The sequence below is a fragment of the Mus caroli genome, chromosome 3 (assembly GCF_900094665.2).
Source record: "Mus caroli chromosome 3, CAROLI_EIJ_v1.1, whole genome shotgun sequence".
Lineage (NCBI taxonomy): Eukaryota > Metazoa > Chordata > Mammalia > Rodentia > Muridae > Mus > Mus caroli.
In genome coordinates, this window is record NC_034572.1 from 82,671,285 (window position 1) to 82,679,576 (window position 8,292).

Sequence of the window (8,292 nt, forward strand, 5' to 3'; positions counted from 1 at the left end):
CGGAAGAGCAGTCGGGTGCTCTTACCCACTGAGCCATCTCACCAGCCCACGCCTGGCGTTTTTAAGATTTATTTATTTATTATATGTAAGTACACTGTAGCTGTCTTCAGACGCTCCAGAAGAGGGCGCCAGATCTCGTTNCGGATGGTTGTGAGCCACCATGTGGTTGCTGGGATTTGAACTCTGGACCTTCGGAAGAGCAGTCGGGTGCTCTTACCCACTGAGCCATCTCACCAGCCCCCTGAGCTTTTCTTTATCTGAAACTTGCTTTATACCAAGCTGGCCTTGAACTCAGAGATCTGCTTGCCTCTCCCTCCTGGGATTAAAGGTATGTCTGTATTCCAGCTGGACCACACAGACCTAGAAGGTCTTTGGATGTGATCTCTTGCCAGAGTAGCCATGTTGCTGGATTAAAACTCCTTTACACTAGACAGCCACAACACATGTGGGATCAAGTGCACACACATCTGGGAGCTGTCTCCTGGGCCTCCCCTCTCCATCTCTGGTCTCCAGATGGTAACGAGATGTCTGTCAGGCTCAGGCTGGACAGATGGAAGAGCCTGTCTCTGTTTCTCTCTTCTGACTTGGAAAAAAGTCTTCTTGAAGGTGACAACAGAAATGACCAAGACTGAGAACTGACTCCCACAGCGGAGGATATTGCTCATGTGCCAAAGCTGACAGACCCAGAAGCTAATCTCCCATGCTTCCCTCCTATGGAGCAGTCACTGGACACTCCACCTCAGAGCCTGGAGGTCGAGCGCTGAGGCCAGCTCTTGGCTGAGACAGGGGAACAGTGACCTGCTGTCACTTTGAAACAGCTCAGAATTAGAGAAAGGATACTCTCAGAGATGTGAAATTTGAAAGCAAAGGTGTTAGCATCTTGAGTTCATTATCATTGGCCATGAAGGAGATTCATTGTGATGAAGCCTGCTAGCTTAACTGTAGCTCTTTTGTTTCTTGGCTGCCAGCTATCCCATAAAAGAAGCTTGACTGTAGACACAGAAAAATTGTTTGGCTCAGAGCAAGGTCAAGTTAACTATATATTCTGAGGCTTATAGTAATAAGCCTACTACTATCATCATCATTTTTATTATTAATTCTCCAACTGTAGCCTTCACTCAGGACTCATCAAAACAGAGGTCAGTGTGAACTGTCGTTAACTAGGCCACCCTGCAGCCCTCCCTGCAGCCCTCCCTGCAGCTGCTTTTGAACTCATTATTGCTTTTTCCTATATAAACTGGCCCTAGTCGTAGCTTACAGCTCCTGAGTTTGAGCTGTGGCCCTGATCTATCAGTCTTGGGTATGTGTTCAATAAACCAGCCCTGTTTAACTGAGATTGGTGTCTGAGTGGTTTGTGCAGCGGCTCCCAGATCCCAACAGTTGTTACCTGGAAATAAATCCTCTTCAAGAACCAGGTAAGAAGCCGGGCGTGGTGGCGCACGCCTTTAATCCCAGCACTCCGGAGGCAGAGGCAGGCGGAATTCTGAGTTCGAGGCCAGCCTGGTCTACAAAGTGAGTGCCAGGACAGCCAGGGCTACACAGAGAAACCCTGTCTCGAAAAACCAAAAAAAAAAAAAAAAAAAAAAAAAAAGAACCAGGTAAGAATGATTAGGGTTCGGGGTTAGGTGGATGCCTCGGTGGTTAAGAGCACTTTTTCATCTCAGCTGTTTTGTTTTGTTTTGTTTTGTTTTGTTTTGTTTTGTTTTGTTTTGTTTTGTTTTGTTTTGTTTTGTTTTGTTTTGTTTTGTTTTGTTTTGTTTTGTTTTGTTGTTGTTTGAGATAAGTCTCCCTTTGTAGTCTTGGCTAGCCTGGAACTCCCTGTGTAAACTAAGGTGGCCTCAAACTCAGAGAGCCACCTGCCTCTGCCTGCTGAATGCCAGGATTAAAGGTGTTTGTCATCATGCCCAGCTTAAGAGCATTTACTGCTCTTGCAGAGGGCTCAGGTTCAGTTCCTAATACCCACATGGTGGCTTACAACCTATCCTATCCATAACGCATGTGTCAGGGGAATCTGACTCCATCTTCTGGCCTCTTTGGCCACTAAGGATTCATGTGATCCACAGATACACATGCAAGTAAAGCATGCATACACATAAAATAAATAAATATTTTTTTTTAATTTTTAATTCTTGTAACTATGTTTACTCTTTGAATAGAGTTCTAGATGAGGCTGTGAGAATCTTGCCGTTTGAGAAGTGATATATTTGGGAATCTTACAGGTCATGAAACAATTTCTTTCTTGTTCTCATTGCTTAGATTTTCCTTTCAATTTACAACCTGTAGAAACCAGTCCAACCTTCCAAAGGAGGAGTAAGAAACACTGAAAGCTGCTGGGTATGCTCCATGTTTTCTTTATAATGGCTTCTGTGCCTGCTGCCTTTGCCTGTGGGTCTGCCTGTCTCTCAGAGTATCCCAGCACTCCTAATGACAGAAAGAATGCCAGGTGGTGTCAGCTGTACAGGCAGGGTGAAGGTCTGGCACCGTGTCCTGCACAGTCCATGAAGATATACAAGTACAGAACATACAGAGTTCTAGGCTCTGTTTGGAACGGAAGCTGAATTAACCATGTATGATGGCTAACCTTGGTCTCTTGGAAGTCATACTCAAACTCCCTATGGAGATAAATACGACATTGAACATCTGGTCTTCAAGCCTCTGCCCCCGATATAGGGTGCATGGAACCCAGGGCCTCCTAAAGGTTAGGCACACACTCTCTCAAGCTCATCCCAGCTGTAAGGATGTCTAAGCTGGATTGTCAGCTTGATGGGATTTAAAATCACCCAGGAGACATGCTTCTCCATGTATTTGTAAGGACAGGACACTTCCAGAAAGGAAGATCACCCTAATTGTGGACAGCATATTTCATGAAAAAAAAAAAGTCCCAGATTGAATAAAATAGAGAAAGCCTTTCCTTTCCTTTCTGACTGTTCTCTCTGCTTCCTGACTGTTGGTACAAGCGACCAACTGCCTCACACTCCAGCTGCCGCACCTTCCCAACCCTGATGGGTTACACCTTCCAACTGGGAGCAAAAGGAAGGAAAGGAGGGAGGGAGGAAGAGAAAGAGAAAGAGAGAGGAAGAGGGAAGAAGGAACGGAGGAAGGAAAAAGGGAGGGAGGGAGGGAGGGAGGAAGGAAGGAAGGAAGGAAGGAAGGAAGGAAGGAAGGAAGGAAGGAAGGAAGGAAGGAAGGAAGGAAGGAAGGAAGGAAGGAAGGAAGGAAGGAAGGAAAGAAGGCCTTCTTTCCTCTGAGTGGTTTGTCAGGCCTTGCTGACACTAATAGAGCAATGACAAAGTTAACTAATGTGCTGTAGTCCTCAAAGCTAGATTTTGCATGGGGTTGTGCTTGGGGGGCTTCCTCTGGGCAGGAGTGAACATGTATCCCAGTTCACTTGCTACCTACAGCCAGCTACTGCTGACCATCATGAATTGTTTCTGCTCAGGTATACGGTATCAATCAGTAAATGGATTTTCTCTCACGGCCTAAGACCATTTGTATCTCTAAGCAGACACTTAAGCAACAGGAAGAGTTCATCTTTTTCATATAATTATTCTTAAGAAAATTGGTCATAATCATTGGATAAATGTTCAATAATCCAGATTCAATACATGGTGATCTGTTACTATTTTTAGAATGGTAGTGTGTTAGTTGCCCAAATAATGTATTTGAAATAAGCAATTTCTTTATTCTGTAATAAAATTAAACTTAACTGCTTAACTAATTTTATTTTGTTTCATTTTTTTTTTGGAGTCTTGAACTCCTATGTACCTGAGGCTGGTCTTGAACTCCCAATCGCCCTGCTTCTACCCCCAAGTGCTGGGGTATAGATATGTGTCGCCATGCTCAGACCTCTGTTCTTGTTGTTGTTGTTTTGCTATTTTGAGACATGTTTTCTCTATGTAGCCCTGGCTGTTCTGGAGCTCACTATGTAGACCTAGCTGGCCTCAAATTCAGAGACCTTCCTGTCTCTGGCTCTCCAGTCCTGGAATTAAATCCTTGTGCTGAGTTACAGCTTTTAACTCTTGATTTTAAAGTAGATTGAGACTGCGAGTGGTAACATATGCCTTTAACTCTAGTACTTGGGTGGCAGAGGTAGGCAGATCTCTATGAGTTCAAGACCAGCATGGTCTACATAGTCATCTGGGCCTGCACAGTGAAACTATGTCGCAAAAAATATATATGGAGAGACAGACAGACAGACAGAGAGAGCACCTTGGCTGTCCTGAAACTCATTCTGTTGATCAGGCTGGCGTCGAATTCACAGAGATAAACCTGCCTCTGACTACTGAGTACTGGGATTAAAGGCATGCACCACCACCACCCGGCCATTTCCTAATTTTCATTCTTTTAAACTTATCCTGTGCTCACAGCATCTTGACTTGGGGCTTAGAACTAAACTCAGGAATGTAGAACATGGGGGCTGAAGAGACGGCTCAGCATTAAGAGCATGTACTGCTCTTTCAGCAGACCCAAGTCCAATTCCACACACCCACATCACACTGCTTGCAACCACCAACTTCAGGGCTAGTGGATATAGCGCCCTCTGCTGGCCTTTATGAGTGACTGCACTCACATGCATACACCACCACTGACACATACATAATTTATAATCATTTTAAAAAGAATATAGTTACAGTTTAAGCGTTATAACCAATTTTATACATCAGATATAGAAGTAAACAAAGGAGGATACTCTCTTTTTAAAAAGGCATCATCAGATCACTTTATTCAATGAACAATTTTTTCTCACAAATTGTTAAAGTATTTGTTTTGTTTGAAGACAGTTTTACTATATAGCTGAGGCTGGCTCCTACTCCCCGTAATCCTTTTGTTTTAACCTTTTAAGTGCTGGGATTATGAATAGGAGTCACCACTCCTAGCTTAAAATACTTATTTTTGGGCTCAGTGGGTAAAGTACCTGCCTTTAAACCCGATGACCTGAGGTTGATCCTTGCAATCCACGTAGTGGAAGAAAGGAACTGACTCCCACAGCTTGTCCTCTGACCTCCACATATACGCTGTGGGGCACATTCCCCCAAATTTTGCCCCAACACACCCCACACAATACATACATATATACATAAATGTACATTTTCCATCCCTTTCGGTGTTCCTAGAACTCTGCTGGATTCTTCTTATGTATGTAATATCAATGCACTCACTCCCCCTGCACATGCATGCTGGACCCTGGCCAGGAGTTCTGCTCTGTGGTGAAGCATCTGTCTCACCTATGTGAGGCTCTAGGTTCCACTCCAGCAATACCGAAGTGATGCAGTATTTGTATATAAGCTATATAACTCTCTCTCCTCCTTCCTTCCCTCCCTTCCTCTGTGTGTGTGTCTGTGTCTGTGTGTGTGCGTGCGTGTTTCAGGGAATTGCACCCAGAGCTTGACACATGCTAGGCAAGTTGTGTATGCCAGAACTATACCACCACCCTCAATACATCTAATTTTCTTTTCACATTTTTCTCTCTTCTTCTCCCTTCCTCTGTGTGTGTGTGTGTACATGCCATGGCGTGTTTATGGTATGGAAAAGAAAAACTTGTGAAAGTTGACTCCTCCCTCCTGCTATCACATTGATTCTGGGATCAAATTCACCTTGTTTGCCTTGGCAGCAAGCATCTTTACTAACTGTGTTATCCCTCCAGCCCAATAAACCTAATTTTCATAAGTCAAGAAGTATAATCAAGCCAGGCAGTGGTGGTGCACGCCTTTAATCCCAGCACTTGGGAGGCAGAGGCAGGTGGATTTTTGAGTTCGAGGCCAGCCAGGTCCACAGAGTGAGTTCCAGGACAGCCAGGGCTATACAGAAAAACCCTGTCTTGAAAAACCAAAGAAAGAAAGAAAGAAAGAAAGAAAGAAAGAAAGAAAGAAAGAAAGAAAGAAAGAAAGAAGGAGGAGGAAGAGGAAAAGGAAGTAGTAGTATGACCAAGAAAATAATAATCTCTGGGCAGTGGTGATACATTCCTTTAATCCCAGCACTGTAGAGGAAGAAGCAGACAGTTCTCTGAGTTCAAGGTCAGCCTGGTCTACAGAGATACCCTGAGTTGAAAAAAAGAAAAGAAAAAAAAGTTCTACTCTCATCCACAGCTTCCGTTCTCAGAGTTTCTGTGACCTGAAGTCAGCCTTGGCCCAAAAATACTAAATGGGAAATTCCAAGAATAAATAATTGTTTTTTGAGACAGGGTTTTTCTGCATAGGCTGGCTGTCCTGGAACTTAGGATCTGTCTGCCTCTGTAACCCGGGTGCAGGGAGTTAAAGGTTTCCCCCTCCACTGTCAGGCAAATAAATAATTCTTAAGTTTTAAACAAGATGAATCTCTCCAGCCCTTGTCATCCATCCTGACAAGAATTGTCCTTGTGTGCAGTGCATCCCAGCTGTGTGCTACCCACCCTGCAGCTGTACTTAACTTTCAAAAAGCCAGAAGCTCAGCCTTAGGCAGCACCCTCAGGGCTCATCTGGTCACTTCATCTCCTCACGTAGGGATGGACTCACAGGAGGATGAGCAAGTACTGTGGCATGTGACAGTTTAACAGGACAAACCACACTGAGTCCTGCTAAATGGCTCAGCTAAGCTTGCTGGCCTGAGTTCTATCTCTGGATCCCACAAGGTACGAGGAGAAAGCTGACTCTGGGGAGTCTTTCTCTGACCTGTGGAGGTGCCCATGCATACATTAAATAAGTTAAAAATGAGAAGCCTGGGGCTCAGCGGTTAAGAGCACTGACTGCTCTTCCAGAGGTCCTGAGTTCAATTCCCAGCAACCACATGGTAGCTCACAACTATCTGTAATGGGATCTGATGCCCTCTTAAGACAGCTATAGTGAGGCAGAGGCAGGCGGATTTATGAGTTCAAGGCCAGCCTGGTCTACAAAGTGAGTTCCAGGACAGCCAGGGCTATACAGATAAATCCTGTCTTGAAAGAAAGAAAGAAAGAGAGAGAGAGAGAGAGAGAGAGAGAGAGAGAGAGAGAGAGAAAGAAAGAAAGAAAGAAAGAAAGAAAGAAAGAAAGAAAGAAAGAAAGAAAGAAAGAAAGAAAGAAAGAAAGACACATGGAAAACAAGCTAGCAAGGAGCACCCTCTGCTTCAGTTCCTGCCTCCAGGTTCCTGCTTTGAGTTCCTGCCTTGGTTTCCCTAGATGAGTAGTAACCTATAAGGCTTTCCTCTCCTGTTTACTTGCTTGTGCTATTTGTGGCAGCAATTGTCCTTAATTTATAAGTTAAACTATATCATAACTATCTATGCAGAGAAAAACACTCACAGAATCGACTTATGGACATCAACAAGGTCTTATTACCTATTCTCCCCTCTTAAGGGAGCCTGCTCTAAAGAAGTCCCGGTGTTGCCACAAAGAGTGTACATGCCAATGATGCTTGTCCCATCAAAGCCACCAGGTCCTCCACTGTTCTGCTGAAGTCGTGGGCTGTCACCTTGCAGGGTGTGCCTGCATTCCTGCTCTTGTTGCAGAAACACAGAACCCAAGATTCCTGCCACTGTACTGACTACTTCAGGCCTGGACCCCACACAGTCACTGTGACGCTGGCCACAAAATGCCACCACTGATGCCACACCTGTGCTGAGAACACACTTAACTGGCACCGTCACCCCCATTGATGCTCCTTCCAGCCAAGGGAAGAGCAAAGAGTGCCCTCCTCCTCTGCCTTTCCATCTAGTCTCCCACCATGACTGCCACCAAAAGCATTTAACCAGAACCCAGGTGGAAAGAATCAAGGGAAAGTTGCACGCTGGCTCATTCTTGCTGTGCACCATGGCAAGAAAGGGCTTTGTGGCCCTGATCCTCATGTCTACCTATGCAGGCCCTGAGGTGCCCAGATCATAGGCATGATTCTGAGTGCTTCTGAGAGGTGTCTAGGACGCCTGTGTCAGTAGTAGGAGCAGGAGTTCTTACTGTGGATGTGTCTGACCCACGGAAGGCCTCAGCAAGGCAGAAAGAAGAAGGAATTGCTCCCGCCTATGGACCTTCGAGAGCTGAGACAAAGACTTCTTCTACCGTGGAGCCTTGAAATGACCTGTGAGGATTTTCTGGGTATCAAGCCTGCTGGTTCTCAGACTGGGACTATCTGTTCTCATGGCTCATGGCTCTGGACCTGCCTGAAATGACATCTCCTGTGTTATGTGTTGTGCACACTAACTTACCCTAGAGATATCTGGACTCCGCCTCAAAATCGGATAAGCCAATTTATTTGTGCACTTGAGTGAATGTGTGTGAGAGAGACTCTGTGTGTGTGTGTGAGTGTGTGTGTGTGTGTGTGTGTGTGTGTGTGTGTGTGTGTGTGT